The sequence below is a fragment of the Drosophila takahashii genome, chromosome 4 (assembly GCF_030179915.1).
Source record: "Drosophila takahashii strain IR98-3 E-12201 chromosome 4, DtakHiC1v2, whole genome shotgun sequence".
Lineage (NCBI taxonomy): Eukaryota > Metazoa > Arthropoda > Insecta > Diptera > Drosophilidae > Drosophila > Drosophila takahashii.
In genome coordinates, this window is record NC_091682.1 from 984,363 (window position 1) to 1,003,933 (window position 19,571).

A 19,571-nucleotide genomic window follows, 5' to 3' on the forward strand; every position below is an offset into this window, starting at 1 on the left:
CTTGGCCTGCACCCTTACTTTATCCCTGTCTACTACTTCCTCATCTTCAGTGATGGGCAACAAACCAAATGGTCTACCCTCCCTGTCGATCATTAACTCCAAGGGGCTTATTTTGGTCACTCGATTTGCTGTACTGTTCACGGCTAATTGGACGTCTAGTAGCGCATCTTGCCAGGACCGTTGTCTTGTTTCGACTGCAGTTAGCATACTTTTAAGTGTACCCATAACTCGCTCAACATGCCCGTTAGCTCGACTGGCACCTGTAGCAATTAAATGAAGATCAATCTTTTGCGAAGTACAAAACTCTCGAAACCCTGAACTGGCGAAAGACCTACCCTGATCGGCAATTACACGCATAAGCAAACCAAACAACGGCACAACAGTTTTCATGGCATTTATACAGTTTCCTGTGTCTAAGTTCAACGTATGATGCAAGTATACGAATTTTGTAAAAGCATCTATAATAACAATTACGTATTCCTTTTGATCGTTCCTGCCGCTCAGCTTTCCTGTAATGTCGATGTGCAAAGTATGCCAGTATGGAATAACAGCTTTTGGAATTGAATGGAGCTCTGCCTGTACTTTTCCTTTTGGCGCCTTTGATAGTTTGCAAGTAATACAATTTTTCACAAAACGCCTTACATATTTTGACATATTGGCGAACCAATAGTGCGCATAAGCTTTGTCTAATGTCTTTTCCCAACCTAAGTGCATTACAGCTACAACCCATCCGTAAGCTCTGGGTATTACGGGTAAGCAACGTGTTCTACCGTTTCGTTGACTTTTTCGATGAAGCATGCCCCTCCTCAACTCGTAAGTTTTAAGTAGTTCTTCCTCCAACTCATCATTTTGTAATTTTTCAATTATTTCCGATACTTCTGGGTCGCGTTGCTGCTCAGCAAGTAACCAATTGTCAGAGACCCCCGTCAGATTAACTCTCTTTTCAACTACCTTTTCTAATTGTGTATTCTTTTCAGCGGGAAGTGGATTACGGCTTAAAAAATCAGCATGTGCGATTCTTTCCCCTTTCCTATACTCAATGCGAAATTGGAAGGCTTACAAGTACCCCCACTACCGATGTACCCTAGGTGTCAATGCTTTGGAACGACTTGCCCTTAATGAATCGCAGTCTGTAAAGATGACGAATTCTAGACCTTGTAGATAATGTCAAAAGTGATTTACTGCATTTACAACAGCAAGGGTTTCTAATTCGTACGAATGATATTTTGACTCCACTGGCGTAGTACATTTCCTAAAGTACTCGATGACATGCGGCTTCCTGTCTATCCTGTGTAACAAAATGGCCCCGTAACCAATCATACGTGCATCTGTGTGCAACTCTACGTCGTGTTTGGGATCAAAAATAGTCAATTTGCTAAGTCAGGAACGTACACTTGTTTATATTAAAGGAGAAACCTGCTTCCATTAAAATTTGATGAACTTGATCTAGTCTTTCCATAGCCTGTTTTTTTGTTTCTGCGGCTATCAAAACGTCATCAATGTAAACGATGACAAATGAATGGGCTAGCGCTCCCAACGCCTTCATTATGGCGCGTTGAAATACCGATGGCGCGTTTTTTAGCCCAAACGGCATTGCGAGGAATTCATACTGCCCCTCGGGCGTTACAAATGCCGTACGTTCGATCGAGTCAGGGCTAATTGGAATTTGATAAAAGCCACTCGCCATATCTAAACATGAAAAGTACATGGCTCCCCGCATACGAGCTATTTGATCAGAAATGAGTGGTAAAGGATATTTATCCGCCACGGTATTTGAGTTTAATTCCCTGTAGTCAACGCATAAGCGATACCATTGTACCATTCTTCTTTTTGACCAGCATCATCGGGCTAGCAAAGGGGAACTTCTCGGGCGTATAACTTTGGCGAACAACAATTCGTCTATTATTCGTCTTACATTGGCCTTTTCTTCTTCACCTAGCCTATATGGGCGACACTGAACAGTTTTATGCGGATCACTAAGACGTATACTAAGTAGACCTGTTGTTACTCGTGTGTGTGGAATACCTTTAATAAACGACTTAGAATATTTTCCCAATATTTCGGATAATCTTTCTTTTTCTAACCCATTTAAATCATTATTGAAATTGAATCGATTTACCAAACTTGAATCGTACGACAGCGCTTGCAAAATTTTCGATTTATAAATTTCGAATTTATTTGCTTCGATTAAAACACCAAAGCCTTGACTTAAAATATCTCTCCAATAAGAATATCAAAACAAGAGAGAACGCTATAGTCGGGTGCCCCGACTATCAGATACCCGTTACTCAGCTGAAGGGAGTGGGAAGGAGATAAAAACTTTGATCCGCCGTAACTTTTTAACGAATGGTCCGATTTAAAAAAGTTCTTCTACGTTTCGAAAGGTATTGATAAGCACCACAAAACTGCATTTTTACTTTTCCGAAATATTGAAATTTTTAAAATCGTATACAAGCGATTGTGGGCGTTAGAAGGGGCGTGGTACCCCTTTGAAACAAACTTGCGCTGCGTAGGAACTCCTAGATTCTGCATGCAAAATGTCAATCTTCTAGCTTTTATAGTTTCCGAGATCTCAGCGTTCATACAGACAGACAGACGGACAGACGGACAGACGGACATGGCTAGATCGACTCGGCTAGTGACCCTGTTCAAGAATATATATAGTTTATAGGGTCGGAAACGCTTCCTTCTACCTGTTACATACATTTGCACAAATCTAATATACCCTTTTACTCTACGAGTAACGGGTATAATTAAGAAACTTATCCAATACATTAACATTACAGAGGATCTGCATTGTACTATATACAGGCTCACATCCAATACCCCTTAAAACCACTGAGTTAGATAGACGTTTTCCTTGTAACTTCGCCGCTACGCTTTCCTTTACAAGAGAACATTCAGCGCCTGAATCGAAACAAAATGGAATGGAGTCACCAAATTGTTTAAGAATGCCTTTAGGTTCTATGACCACTAAGTTCACACGTTTCTCAGCGTCGACTTCTTGTTGGTTGTGACGATTCTTTGGGCAATGTCCCAGCTCCCCGCATTTGAAGCATGTCCTGTTGTTCTGTGGACGAGGCTTTTGTCCTGAAGCTACGCTGGTCCGGTTTCGGTCTTCACTTCGCCGTTTTATAGCCTCTTCCCATAGGGTCCATCCGTTTGAAACGATTGGGATTTTTGACGAATGTGAAACTCGCGTTCACACAGAACCCCATCCACCATCTACCATCCAATAACAGCTGACTGAAGAGCAGTTGCTCATTTCAACTCGGGAAAACTGTCGTAAAATTGCGTTCTCCTAATTTTATTTTAGAATAATACAATAAATAGATTAGGAAAATAGTTTAAAAACATATATGAACGTTTATAGCAAATCCTACAACGAGTATGCATACATATTGCTGACTGGGAGGGAGCCTAACCTCCCGTACCTCACACTCCGCTCTTACTACGCCTCTGCCTAGCCAATATTAATATGAAAAATTTGTAAACAAAACCAAATTTGTGCTGTTTTTGGTAATTTATAGCAACTTTGGAACTTTATAGGAGTACAAAGTACACTTTTAATTAATATTAGTTATATTTACGAAGTGCAGAACATATTTTTACACCTTGCTGCAATCATTGATGTTTTCGTTCGCACAACAGCTTACATTTTGGCCCACACATAGCAACCTGCTTGCGAACGCTTTTCCGCTCATAACAAACAACAAATAATTAAAAAAAAAACCCAAAAAACAATGAGCTGGAGCATTATTTAATTTTTTCCCGCCATCGATTTGATTTGTTCTCGCATTCATCGTTCCAAATTTCACAGTCAAGTGGAAGAATTCAGAGTTGCACCGAGAAAACATCGCCTAACTATGGCAGATGGTGGATGGAGCTCTGTGGGAAGACCCTATTAGGCAGTCGCCGATTTTATGCCCAATTCGCCCACAGTGATGACACTTAACTTGAGATGGCATCTTCATCTTCTTCCTGTCGACTTCGTGGCCACCCACAGATTCGCTTCGCCTTGCATACACATGCGCCTTTAATTGTTGTTGTAGATCGTTGCGGGTTTTAACGGTACCCGTAAACATCGATTTCAAAAGGCGAGGATCCAAGTTGGATAGGTGTTTCAAAACGATGGACACGACGAGTTCTTCCAATTCTATAGATTTGAATTTAGACATAAGAGACGTCACAAGGCGGCAACCGTATTCAGGAATATTCTCTCCTGGGCTAGGACGCCCATTCAAAATGTTCATCAAAGTTGCAGCCGGGGTCTCAATTCCGACAAATCGTTGCACGAACAATTCCTGGAACTGCTGCCAGGTCATGCCACTGAAACAAATTTGCGCTAACCACTGTGACGCACTTCCTAGCATAGCTTTGCTTAGGGCCATGACAAGAGCACATCGTGTGAGCATGTGCTCAGCGAAAATCAATTCGACGATATTACACAACGCACTTGCATCAGCGCCCGCACTATCAGGATCGAATTTTGGCAACATTATTGAAGTATTTTTCACTTCCGATACCGGCCCACTTGTTGTGTTCATTTTTTTCACAGGTTCCATCAACGCACGTTTCTGAGCCTCCAATGCATCCATAACACTTGCACTGTCTTGGGGCAGGGCTGATCCCACTTCTAATATCGGAGAACTGACATTTTCGGTATTATTCATTTTAATTCGGGAAGCGAGTCCAGATCGCGGCAAGAGTTCGAATCGAAGTGTCCGTGCAACGAGAACGCTTCTCCCTGCGTGCTTATCTTCCCTCTCACTGAATTCCTTTCTCGCTCTTGCGTAACCGGGCCACACTCGACGGTCATGCCAATTCAAAGGATCTGGCAACTCCGTCTCGCTAATACTCCGCTCTCGCTCTCAAGAGAGAACTAATACTTTGTATTCTAGGAAAAGGTCGCCTTCTAGGAATTATGGAATCAGCTTTTATACCCGCCAAATATGACAACGGTTTCTATAATTTAAATAATTCCAAGAACTGCGACATATATATGTTTCTAACAGGGCTGTGAACCCATATTATTTTTGCATGGGTTCGGTTCGGGGTTCAAACCTAATCGACAGATAATGTTCCGGTTTGCGAACCGGTTCAATGATGAGCCGGAGCAGGGTTCAGGTTCGAACCAGGGTTCACAAAAATAAATTTTTTTTTAATGATATAATAAAGTTAACATTTATTTCCATGTATTTTCATTGAAATATGTACCATAACATTAGGACTTATAAGTAAAGTTACAAGATTTATGATTTATTAATTTTATTAATTTAGTAATTTTAATGTGGTCATACTGCGAAAAGTTTTGGAAGATGATAGTTATATATTATTAGATTGTTTGAGTTAGATGCAGTCATTGCATAGTCAAAATATTTGGGCATTTTTATTTCCCATAGTAAATAAACTTTACGTTAATATAATCAGAAAACCCCCCACAATGTTGAAAAAAAAACACGAACACACAAAATACATTTTTCGTGAACCGAACCAAATATCAAAAAAAAAAAGTTCCGGTTCGGTTCCGGTTCAATTATAAAAAAATTCGGCGCTTCGTTTTACGGTTCGGTTCGTTTTCTAAAAAAGTGAACCACTCCGGTTCGGAGTGGTTCAGCTCCGGAGTGGTTCACAGCCCTGGTTTCTAATGTCTTCAAAAGCCCAGGATCCAGCGCGTCGAGATCTCATCGCCCAGGACTTAAAGGGGTAAGTTTGTCGGAACACGGTTCCTTTATTGAATACATATATATATCCGTGCACCATGATTAACCATCAGGCCCCAGCAGTCACTCTTAGAAATGAACCCCATTTTTATATTAAAGTGAAGTATCTTTTATCCAAAGTGAATTCGCCTATTACTATAAATGATTTAGAACTTTTATACATTGAGACCTTCAGTCTGGACTTTTCCCCACTTGCCATAGTTTGTGCCACGGTACCACGGTAATAAATTTTTTAGTAAAGTTAGTACTTTTGTCATCCGCCTGATTAATATATGGAAAAATAATACAATAATTAAGAAACCCACGATTACTTTATCTAGCTATTTTTAATTATATCGTTACCAAAGTTAACTTTTTACAATAAAACTTTGATTTTTTAGCCTTGTGTTTGTATGAATAATCACAAGAGCCCTCAGAGCGACGTTTGTAGTCGTGAATAGTCAGCAATTTGCTGATGTGTGCACCTTGTACGGGTGGTAAATTCGATACTCTCCGCTAACTAACTTTGTTGGTCAATTACAATTAAATTCATATGTATCCCCAATAAAAATATTACTCATAAATTGCACTAGCCTATATTTTTTTTCAATAAAATTGAAAACGAACTTAAGACCATGAAGTGCTATGTTTTCAACAATGGGGTGCTGACGCGATAAGTGGAGTATGTGAAGAACAATGACATAACTTTTGACGGACAACCTTGACAATAGGGTATCGTATTGCGCGGCCCGCAAAGATCCATTTGGCACACGAATGTGTGAAGGTGAGGGAATGTGGCTGAAACTTTGCGCGATCGTGTTACGATCAAGCGATAGCTACGCTTGTGGGGCAATGTAGACTGATGACCGACGGACTTTACAACTCTTACTAGTTTTCAGGCATCTTAATATTTATTCTCGTTATGTTGGAGAGGAGAAAGTCTTGCCAAGAACCCACCCCATCCGGCGAGCTTATGCCGGCCAAAATTGGTGCCTGAACATCGGATGGCTTTCCCTCGGCCCAAGTCCTGTAGGACTACCCACGTAACAATGTACATACCTTTGAATATTTGGAAAAAGGCTTCACCTCTTATCCCCTTAAGATCCATCACTTACTTATTTTTTTCACAACTGACAGTCGGGTGATTGTCATACTTCGTTTTTCTTGTCGTTAACATTCGGTAGCCGATGTGGTGCCCATCGTACAATCTCGGGCTCACGGAAGTCATTGACACGCGCATAGAAAAATCGCTACGAAACAGTACTGTGCTTGGAACAAAATACAAGAGAGTGAGAATTAGTATAGTTGTCTGTTTCGCACGCAGGACATGCTTGTATTGATTGGAAGGATCCCGTATAAAAGCTCTTTACTGGATGTAAGCGTGACTATTCATAAATATTTTCTGCACACTCGATCTTTTCCGTTTTGCGATCTGAGCTGTGCGGACGTGCCAAATTAATTGTACGAAGCTAAAAGTAAACTATTTGAATAAGAACCACGTGCCTCAAACGTTTTACCCAGAGGGCATATGGGAACAAGCCTGGGAAAACTGCCCCAGGCGATATTGCAAAATTTTAGATTAGGATTGGTAGATAGGAACCAGAGCTTGCAAATAACTGTCAACCGATTTTCCTAAGGCAGTTTAATCTCGACAAAACCGAAAAAAATGTTGCTCACAAACTCTCTCTCTCTGAGCGGAACCCTTTTTTAGTTTTGCTTGTCGGTTTCGGTCCGACCGTTCGGCTCAACCGAACAAAGCAATCGGTCTTTCAATAACCACTCGGTGAGACCCTTTTAAGTTAACAGTCACCTAAAAGGGTTTTTGAAAGACTACTGTTAAATAAAAGTCAAAAAAATGGGTTTTCTCTCGAAAGGAAAAAGTATAGGCCTGCTGTGATATGTGCATAAATTTTACATAGGAAATCAAGATAATTATAAAATTGCATTGTACAATGTACATATAAATGTATATAAAATTGTATTATGAATTTAGGTTAGCTGCTATTTTTTTGTTTGCTTCAATATATTTATTGACTATATAAGGAACTATCTTTAATAAGAAATGCCATAAAGAAACGAATTACCTTTCAAATAAGCTATACCATAAGAATAAATGAGAACTACCATAAGTCTTAAGATAAAAAATGGCTCAAAGTATACCAACCAAGCCTATTCCTACAAAATGGATCGCGCGTTCCTTCAAATCTTTCGAAATATTTTGAATAAAACCAAATAATGTTGTGAAGATATTCTTAAATAGTTAGGAATTGATTTAAAGCTACATAAACAAAATTTGAAACTGCTAAAGGAGGTTTAACCTGTTAAAAAGCTCTAATTTTTCTTGCAGCTCAAAAGATTCGCTTCTTATTACGTGGATTTGGTTATTAATTACTACATAAGAAAGATATGCCAAAAGTGGAGTTTTGGGATCGTAAGTTATTTAAAATATGTAGAATAATGGGCTAATCTTACAGATTCAGCTTTAGAAAGTACACATTACGTATTTTTCCTTACCCTTTTGAATTTTAATAATCAAAAAGCAATGTTACGACTGAAGCATTACTGAACAGGTCACACATACACACTCATACATTCACAAAAGACCGTTTTCCTGAACAGACCGAGCAAAGTAGTCAGTAGAAACCGAAACCGAAATAACTCTGAAAAAAGAGGTTTTGCTCTGAGCGTAACATCTAATAAGCAAAAACCCTTTTAAGGGGTTAGCTCACTCCCAGTTGTCATATTGTTTGCATATTGTTTGTCATATTGTTTGCATAAGTTAACAGATGGACAAAACAGAAATAAACAGATTCCTTTTTCGACACAAATCCTTACACTTATTTCATTCAAAACCTTAGTATTTTGTCCAAAACATATTATTAAAATATAGAAAGTCATACTGCGTTGAGCATGTAGTAAAATTCCCAATCCATTGCCATTAAAGCCAAGAAACATTATTTAAAAAAAAAATTTCTTTAAGAAAAAAATAGATAGGATACGAATTTGATTAAATTTACATGTTAAAAATATTAAACTCTTTTTCAATTTCGGAGAGTTTTGACTATTGCTGTCTCGCTCTTACCCAGATAAATTTATGCATTTTTTTGTATGAATTAAGAGTGCAAAAATATGAATTTCAAAGCAGTATTTTATCGAAAACAAAGCAAAAAACTGCCAAAATATGGATTATCACGCCGCGTTAAGTATGTAATTCAATTCCAAATCGATTAGCGTTTAACTCTGGAAAAAAAACAACCAATATAATAATTTTGATTAAGATTTAAAAAATTTGAGGGAATATTTTTAATTTAAGTTCGCCTTGAAATGTTACAACCGCTTCAAAATGTGATGGGATGTTTATCCTTCGACAGTTAAAAAAAATTAATGTCTCCAATTCTTATTTTAAAAAAATGAATGCCAGAGATAGGATAATTTTAGGCTTATTTTTATTTCATCGGTCCCTTAAAACAAATCCTGTTGATATTGCTACCTCGTTCTACATTGTCTATTTTTATTTTCTATTTCTATTTTTTGTTTTTTAAAGATGCAATTTTTAAACTATTTATTTAAACTATTACAAACCAAAAACTCTTGGCGAATTTGCTACCGGGTATCCACAGTATACAGGTATCCACAGTATACAACTATTATAAGGGAAACAAATATGCGGAGCACTGTTTTGCTTTATGTATTTGACTAATTTAAGAAAAGACATCAAGAAAGGCAATTCCAAATTACTGCATTTTATCATTGATATTTTGTTTCAGTATTTTTGTTTTTACATTAATTTTTCACCTTGATTAGAATTATAATAATAATAGGAAAGGCAGGTGGGCGGGGAAGCCGTGAATCAAATTGTTTAAACATTTGAATTTGTTTAAACAATATGAGCACGTGTAATAAAGAGCAAGAGAATCAATTGGTTTGAATATTTAATGTTCTTTTAATATTATCAATGCGATTCGAATTTTAGTTCACAAAAATCGGTTACAAAATGTCTTATGTAAGTATGTTGTGGAAATGTAAATGAAATATTCTTTTAGCAAAAAGATATCAGTATTATCTTGAATTGGAATTTGAGCGAATCTCAATTCCTTAGTCACCCAGCGGGAACATTCCTCTGGAAAATAACATATTTTCAAGAGGTTTCTCCATACAAGCCGAAGGGACAAAACCTCATTCACCCCTTACATTTCTTCCGTCTCTGGTTTCAAAATACACGGGGGTGACACAAAAAGTAAGGGGGAAATGAGGTTTCTATCTGGATCTCTGGCAGAAGAATGCAGGACAAAATCCACTGGTTTTTCGACTTCCCGCATTATAGATTTTCCACACGTACCCAGTTATGGTTTTCTTCCACTTGCAATATCTGTTTTTCTACACCCTCCCAGTTTTGGTTTTGCACTGCTTTGCAGTATCTGATTTTCCACAATAAAAATCATGTTTTTTGTAATATTTGTTTGTGTATTTATTAATAATATTTACAATCGAAGCATTGGAACTACAAATTTTTAATGCCTGAAGCATTCCCGGGTTTTGCTTGGCCGAATGCAGTACTTAGATATCCATTTCTTGTCTGTATTCTGAAAATATCAAACATAATTTAGATAATTTAGATATGACCAGGAATAATAATAAGAGTAATTACCATTTTTAGGTCTCCGCACAAAATTAAAGGATCTCTCCAGAAATTATGCCTGGTTTGCCATGGCCGATCATTTACCCTCTGTTCAGTTGTTTTATGTCGGGTATCTATATCAAAAACAATGAGAAGAAAAAAAAAATATGACAAACGCAGGCGCAACACTTCTGGTCCCAAGAAGTCTCAGTCGGCCTAACAACTAAGTTAGTACTGAAGTACTATTTATACAACCATTTAATGAACACCTCACACCATTTACCACTGGTAAAGAATAAAAACATTTCAAGTGTCACTGAAATGCAGAATTTGTGTTGAAGATAGCATCCGGAGGCTTATATTTATTAATGGCGAAAATATCTGTGATACTAACCTTTGTAACGCTGAAATAAAGGTTATAAAAAGACAAAATTTATTTTATCACTCACCTTTTTATTGTTTTTTAGATTAGAATTAACTATTTTCACTTTTTCCAACAAATTTAAAAATGATGTGACCCTGCACTATATTCTTGATAATACCATACAAAATGCAGATAAATGTGGGGTAAATTTCGTTGTAAAGTTGGGTCACACTTTGGCGCCGAATAAATATTTAAACAATACTTTTCAGGGACAGTAATCATTAAAGGTTACGTATATTATAGGTATATTAGGCATTTTTCGTGTTATCAATACCACCAACACGAATTTTTATATTTTAACAACACTTAAAAATGGCTTAGGCCACGATCTGACGATCAAATTATTTTATTTCACAGAAAATGTTTAAAAGTGTAAAAAACAACAATAGTTTTCTTTGCAATTTAATGTAATTCCTTGATAAATGCGATCAAATATTTTAATCGTCTTACCGCGGCTTTTCTCTATATTGTATTGTATTGTATTGTATTGTATTTTATTAAGCAATGGACTGCTTGTGAAACATTATAATATTATGTATTTAATAACTAGAACGCCAAACCACATAAGGGGAATTTTTTAGCGATATGCCCTTGCTCACATCGAGTGGTAGGCACGTTGAATTACATATTTGAGGACAATAACAATAATAACTTATTATAATTAGACACTGAAGAGACTCCATACAACAAGACGTGACTGAGATCATTATATTTTTCACAAAGAACACGGAAAGGGTCATTAAGGGCAAAGTTTGTCCTGCAAAATGGCAGAGACAAAGGCCGATACCGGCGAATTGTCCTGCATGGCACATTCCAGTTTAGGGAACTAAGGAGAAAGGAGGAGTCGACATCACCATTTATTAACTTGTGTATAAACATAACACCGTGACAAATCCTACGGTTGATCAGGGTGGGCATGTCTAGTAAACGCAATCTGGCATTATAGGATGGCAACCGACGGTTAGCGTCCCAGTTAAAACCTCTTAGAGCAAATAACAAAAACTGCTTTTGAACGGACTCTAACATATTTTGGCAAGTTAACGTCTGCGGTGACCATATACATGAACAATACTCTAACGATGGGCGAACAAGAGATACATATAAAAGCTTGGTTGTATACGGGTCATCAAACTCCTTAGACCAACGCTTCGTAAAGGCTAAAAGGCTCCTAGCTTTATTACAAATTAGTGATATGTGATCATTAAAACAAAGTTTATGCTCAAATAAAACTCCCAGGTCTTGTATAGTAGAAATACGGTGAAGGACATTGCTGTCAATGGAGTACGAATACAAAGACGGATTACGACGATAAAAGGTCATAACATTACATTTAGAATAGTTAAGATATAAATTATTGAGTTTGCACCAAGTCTGTAAATAGTCAAGATCTAATTGAAGACGAGAACAAGAATCCGGTAATGACATAGACAAACACAGTTTAACGTCGTCAGCAAACATTAAAACAGTTGCGGACTTAATAACTTGACTCAGAGGGTGAAATATAATGATATAACGTCCAAAACTATAAATGTTACCTCTGGTGTACCTCAAGGAAGTCATTTGGGACCCTTATTATTTGGTTAACTTAGTTCTCACATTTAGTTTTAATTTTTAGTAATTTTAAAATTCGTAGAAAAAATATTAATAATTGTTAATCAAAAAATTAAACTATATAACTATTATCATAATGTCTATAATGATAATAATAATTTATTTTACTCAACATTTTTCAAATAATAATAAGAGTGAATGTGGGATTCAACAAAATTATACAGAAAAGCCACGGTAAGACGATTAAAATATTTAATCACATTTATTAAGGAATTACATTAAATTACAAAGAAAAAAATTATTGTTTTTTACATTTTTAAACATTTTCTGTGAAATAAAATAATTTGATCGTCAGATCGTGGCGTAAGCCATTTTTAAGTGTTGTTAAAATATAAAAATTCGTGTTGGTGGTATTGATAACACGAAAAATGCCTAATATACCTATAATATACGTAACCTTTAATGATTACGGTCCCTGAAAAGTATTGTTTAAACGAAATATTTATCGGAGCCAAGTGTGACCCTACTTTACAACGAAATTTACGCCACATTTATCTGCATTTTGTATGGTATTATCAAGAATATAATGCAGGGTCACATCATTTTTAAATTTGTTGGAAAAAGTGAAAAAAAAGTGAAAATAGTTAATTCTAATCTAAAAAACAATAAAAAGGTGAGTGATAAAATGAATTTTGTCTTTTTATAACCTTTATTTCAGCGTTACAAAGGTTAGTATCACAGATATTTTCGCCATTAATAAATATAAGCCTCCGGATGCTATCTTCAACACAAATTCTGCATTTCAGTGACACTTGAAATGTTTTTATTCTTTACCAGTGGTAAATGGTTGTACTAACTTAGTTGTTTAACTTAATCAAAATATTACATTTATTTCAGCCAGGCCGACTGAGACTTCTTGGGACCAGAAGTGTTGCGCCTGCGTTTGTCATATTTTTTTTTTCTTCTCATTGTTTTTGATATAGATACCCGACATAAAACAACTGAACAGAGGGTAAATGATCGGCCATGGCAAACCAGGCATAATTTCTGGAGAGATCCTTTAATTTTGTGCGGAGACCTAATAATGGTAATTACTCTTATTATTATTCCTGGTCTTACATTACAATCTAAATTATGTTTGATATTTTCAGAAGACAGACAAGAAATGGATATCTAAGTACTGCATTCGGCCAAGCAAAACCCGGGAATGCTTCAGGCATTAAAAATTTGTAGTTCCAATGCTTCGATTGTAAATATTATTAATAAATACACAAACAAATATTACAAAAAACATGATTTTTATTGTGGAAAATCAGATACTGCAAAGCAGTGCAAAACCAAAACTGCGAGGGTCTGGAAAAACCAAAACTGGGAGGGTGTAGAAAAACAGATATTGCAAGTGGAGGAAAACCATAACTGGGTACGTGTGGAAAATCTATAATGCGGGAAGTCGAAAAACCAGTGGATTTTGTCCTGCATTCTTCTGCCAGAGATCCAGATAGAAACCTCATTTCCCCCTTACTTTTTGTGTCACCCCCGTGTATTTTGAAACCAGAGATGGAAGAAATGTAAGGGGTGAATGAGGTTTAGTCCCTTCCGCTTCTATGGAGAAACCTCTTGAAAATATGTTATTTTCCAGAGGAATTTTCCCGGTGGGATAGCCATGTCCGTCTGTCCGTCTGTCCGTCTGTCTGTCCGTCTGTCTGTCTGTATGAACGCTGAGATCTCGGAAACTATAAAAGCTAGAAGATTGACATTTTGCATGCAGATTCTAGGAGTTCCTACGCAGCGCAAGTTTGTTTCAAAAGGGTGCCACGCCCCCTCTAACGCCCACAATCGCTTATATACGATTTTAAAAATTTCAATATTTTGGAAAAGTAAAAATGCAGTTTACCTATCGAAATGTAGAAGAAATTTTTTAAATCGGACCATTCGTTAAAAAGTTACGGCGGATCAAAGTTTTTCTCCATCTCCTTCGCTCTCCCTTTAGCTGAGTAACGGGTATCTGATAGTCGGGGCACCCGACTATAGCGTTCTCTCTTGTTTTTTTTTCTATCCGTGCACCAGTGTGACCATATTTTCCCTTTGCATAATTTAATAATTATTTATTTTGTGCATACACTTAAATACTTATTTTCGAAATTATTTCAAATCGCCATACAGTTTCCTCCACACAATACAGTGTGACCGTATATCCCTACGGACTTTCAATTGGTTCCTAAATTCCAATTCGCAATAATTTCCGTGTAAACGATTTCGCAATAAATTTTAAACTTCTGTCCGTAATGGCTTCTCAAGCAAAAACCGCCCTTAATAAATTTATTGTCACAGCTGACACTCTGAGCCATTTTGAAGCCACTTTAAAATTTCCGGGTGCACCCACACCAACGTTATCCGCATCTAAAATCCGTCGCGAGCATGTCAGTTCCTTATGGCAAAAGGTGAATGATGCATATGACACATGCTCCGAGTGCATTGTGGCTGCGGGTACCAGCGCCGCAGACACCAAATCCATCCTGAAGGCGAAATATAACGAAACGTATTCCATATACGAAAGATTTGCTGCTCACATCCTCGAGCAAATACAACAGGGCTCCCCCAAATCATCTCAACCTCCAGCATCGTCTCCCCAAGACTACATTTCGTTTGGCTGTCAGCTTCCTCCGATCGATACGGAGATTTTCTCAGGCGATTATCTTCGCTGGCCGACTTTCCGGGACCTTTTCACGGCGATCTATATAGACAATCCGAGTCTGACGCCTGTTGAAAAGCTGTACCATTTAAATGCCAAAACTAGTGGCGAAGCTCATTCTATAGTGTCCAAGTCCCCACTCACCAATGATGGCTTCCGTTCAGCTTGGACAAATCTAACTGAGCGTTTCGAAAACAAGCGATTTCAGGTGAACAGCCACCTAAAAACATTGTTCAATGTGCAATCCATGGCACAAGAGTCTGGGGCAGCCTTAAAGGAACTTCAACACACGATTCAAGGATGTTTAACTGCTTTAGAACTATCCGGCATTCAAATTGAGAATTGGGACCCTATTCTAGTCTACATTTGCTCCACAAAGCTACCAAAGCTCACGCTCTCATTTTGGGAGCAATCCATTCACAATAAAGCCGAAATTCCTACTTGGCTCGAGCTTAATTCTTTTTTAACAAAACGCCATCGAACTCTAGAGGCCGTTGATAGCATCCGGCCTGCTAATTTACTCCATGTCCATTCCAAAGCCACAAATGTGTTGGCAGAACTTCCAAAGATAAATTCTTTCACTACGAGGGTACTTCCATTACCAAAAGGCTGCGATCTGTGTTTAAAGGAAAAACACCCCGTGCGTATATGTCCACGCTTTCTCCAAATGCGGGTAAATGATCGTTCAGCCTACATCCAAGATAAGCAGTTATGTTCCAACTGTTTTGCAAGCAGCCATAAATTGCAGGATTGCATTAGCGCTCACAGTTGTTTTACTTGCCAAAGTCGGCATCATACGCTGTTGCATCCAAGCAACAATTCTACAATTACTTCGATTCCATCCAAACCTCCAGGGCCAGTGTCAGCCTCAATCCCTCACAGAATTTCGTCTTTCTCAGCGCGTGTTTCCAACGTTCATGGGATTAACCGAATTTCCGATCCCGACCCGATTACAAGGGTCTATCCAACAGATAATTCTTCCGATTATTGGGTTCCATATCCCGCCTTGGATGACAGACGTTCCCGAGGTATTAAGTCCTACCAATGCCGAGTCTGCCAAAAGATCTATCCGCTACGGAAATGCCACCGTTTTCTACGGCTTAGCGCCCAGAAAAGGATCCAGGAAGTACATATGCATAAATACTGCTCGAATTGCTTGGCCCACGATCATTCCCAGGACTCGTGCCGCAGTGGGAATTGCTGCCAGAAGTGTGGAAAGGACCACCACACTCTTCTACACTTGGACGATCGCTTCCGCTATCCTGCAGATACTTCTCCTGATGTTTTGCTACGGTGGTCCTCGCAAGGGGGGGGAGAATGTTCACGCCAAAAGGGCGTTTAATTTCGGGAGGCAGTGTCGAGCGGCAGTTTTCTCCAGATGTCCACATCTCGCTCGCTCGCACTGCCCTTCGCTCTCCCTCTCCAACTCTCCCGCAACTCTACGCTCCGCTCTGGAGCCGCTAAGTTAAGCTTCATGTAATTAGTTCTATTTTCAAGTGTCAAATAAACAGCCGCACGTCGCGCAAAACCCCGAAGTTTTTCCATCGTGTTTTTCGTTACAATTTCTGCGCGGAAATTCATCCGCTTTTCCTGGGACTCATCAGCGCTTCTACGATCAAGCCGCCGCCCCAACACAAAGATTGGCTGACATTCTTGAAGGTTAACACAAAAATTATTGGCATCAAAAAAGTTTTCTCAAGAACCACCGAAGGTAAGATACATCAAGTGATATGTTCTTTAGTTGCGGCAGATTACTCGTAAACCAGCGGATCAAAATATTTGAAAATTGGAATTCTTATCGATTAGGTTCCTATACACCAATCCTCTACTAAAATTTTGCAATATCGCCTGGGGCAGTTTTCCCAGGCTTGGTCCCCTATGCCCTTTCGCTATAGTCAAAAGAAAAAACGGAAAGTGATAAAACTATGGCGTTAGTTCTTGGATGCTGCCAAGCGGCCAACTGTTTATTATCAGAAGTGAAAGTGCCTTGGTAAGATTAGTTAAGTAACCAGAGCACTATGGGAAAAAAGTTAATTTTTTTTGGCATAAAATAAACTTATTTTACAAATTATTTTTAAAAATAAAATATATTTTGTGAATTTACATACCCTAATTAGCCAAGATCAGTTATCAAAGATTTTTTACTAGCAACACTATAGGGTTGATAAACGAACAAAATCAGCTGTTTGATTGACTTTGTTGTGTGCGTAAATTAGTGAAAAATCTTTGCAAACTTTCAGTGCTTATTTTGTGGAGCAACAAAATGGTTTATTATTTCTGATCATGTCAAATCGTAGCAAAGGTATTTATAAATGTATCTTAGATTACATGTTTTGATTATTATGGCTTGTTGTCCAACTGTGAACTGTTTTAAATGTGTATCTTTTTAGCTTAAAACTAACAAGTTTGTTTGTGTTCCGTGGTGTACAACTTATAAATGGCACAAAGTCGCAAAAAGGTAAAAACGCAAAGTTATTACCAAATGTATCCTTAATATCGCAAAACTAATCATTTTTGCAACTTTTTGCACGTTTCTAAAAAAAAATGACTTAAATCCAGCAACTTATAAAAAAAAAAAAATTTTTTTAAATAAAAAAACAATCTAAGTGGCTTTTATTAATCTTAAAAATTGAATTCATGGAAAGGGACAATTCAAATGAAAATCCTGGCTGCATAGGACTCAAATATAAAGAAGCTGGACCCCCGTTAAAGCTAAAATTGGCATCTGCTCTTAGATAATATTTCACTTTTCTTGTACATGTCACCAATTTTTTTTTTTGACAAATTTAAAAAATTAACGTAAACCGAACTTTTTTTACCGTCTTACCAATACAAATACAAATTTTTTAAAATCCCTGCCAAATAATTTGAATATGCGGCGTGGGCGGTGGATGAAAACAATGGTCCGATTCAAAAAGCAACAAAAACCGAAATTACAGCTTTATCTTAATAGTATATATACAAAATTTCTAAATTGTATCTCTAAAACTAGAGTTTATGCCAAAAAAATAGACTTTTTTCCCATAGTGCAGAGGTCAATTACTGATTTTTAACGTTTTAGAGCCTCAGAAATCTTAATTGTCGGCGGTCAGCTAAAAGCTTCCGCTGGGCGCCTAATTCTTTAAACGTGCGTACTTAAACATTTCTAGAAGTTCAACGAGACCAAACTAGTGACGTAGATGCAAATTCTACATAACCCTAGTTTCTGGAGGACAGTGCGGACTCTATTCACAACAGAAACTAGTGGCGTAGACGCAAGTTCTACATACAACATAGTTCTGCGGCAACCAGATTGTACAAAACACAGGACGTGACCATAACCCAGACTAGACACGTACTACGGCAACCTACACCGAGAAAAAAAACCGTTCTCAACGTTCTTGATTTCAGTATTTCCGAGCTCAAAAGTGAGCCAAGAACGGTTTACTAAAATCAAGAACGAGTGTTCTTTTTTGAAAAAAAGTATTCTTGATTTCAGTAAAAGTCTTCCTGGTTTCAAGAAGAAAAATTCTTGGATTCAAGCATAGGCATTCTTGATTTCAAGAATAGGCGTTCTCGTTTTCAAGATTAGGCGCTCTTGATTTTAGTAATATATCCTGTACCGAGACGAAACTCTCCTTGATTTCAAGAACGATTCTTCTTGATTTCATTATTAAGTGTGCTTCATTTCAAGTTATTGAGTAAAAACGAATAAATTTAAGTAACATAAATAAAACGTATAATAAATATAAAGCTTTATAAGTTTAAAATTTTCCTTGCCAAGCGTGCTACCTCCTCTAGGTGGAATGATACCAATCAGCGATGTTTGTTTCTCGCTCTTTTCGTGCTTACGTTCCGTATATAGTTTAAAAAACAATAAATAATACAATATATATATAGTCCATCAGCTCTGGTATTTGCGGTATCTTTAATTTAAGAAAATCACAAAATTTCTTCGGCTTTTGGGATATATCTTCAAGAAAGGTCAACCAATTTTGGTAATCTTTTCGGAATTAAATAGTTACTTGTCTCTTTTATACGGCCGTTTTGGAAAATTCAATCTAACTCAACCACAAGAGGAGGTGGGCGCATTCAAAATTTTAAAGTCACAGCTAAGTTTAAAAATCTTCATTTGTGAACAGCGTTTAAAAATTAAATAAAAATATTTTCTACGATGCATTTTTGATCCAAAGACACCTAATGTCCTTAATTTTTAGGACACTCATCAGGTTTTTGTGAATTGTTTTGGAATTTATAAAATTGTTTTTCTTCCTTCCTTCACAGTGACGATTCACAAACAGTGCCCAAACCTGTCACTATTTTACGTAACGCATAACTATTTTTGAGCACAAGTGACCCTTGCGTTAAAAATATTTATACATGGGCGTAAGTTAAAAGCTAGAGGCGGATTACACTTCAGGCAATTCAGCCCCCAAAGATTAGTAGGCTACGCTCATGTGCTTATATTCAAAGCAAAACTACTTAGATCGTTTAGAAATATGTTATTTAAAATTGTGTACATCATACTGGCTTCACTTACTCCGCTTCACTGGCCGAAAAAAAAAACGAGCATTTGACTAGAGCCGAAGTAATCTTCGGTAGTTT

At 37.4% G+C, this 19,571-nt stretch overlaps 1 long non-coding RNA gene across 2 annotated transcripts; it reads left to right on the forward strand.

Annotated features, from left to right (window-relative positions):
* Positions 1–12,864: 12,864 nt before the first annotated feature.
* Positions 12,865–13,586, forward strand: LOC138913748 (uncharacterized). Of its 2 annotated transcripts, none has more exons than XR_011419574.1 (3): positions 12,865–12,968; positions 13,193–13,382; positions 13,447–13,586. It is a non-coding gene; the product is annotated as an uncharacterized lncRNA (long non-coding RNA). The 2 variants fall into 2 exon arrangements; XR_011419575.1 differs by having other exon boundaries at positions 12,872–12,968; positions 13,279–13,382.
* Positions 13,587–19,571: the final 5,985 nt, after the last annotated feature.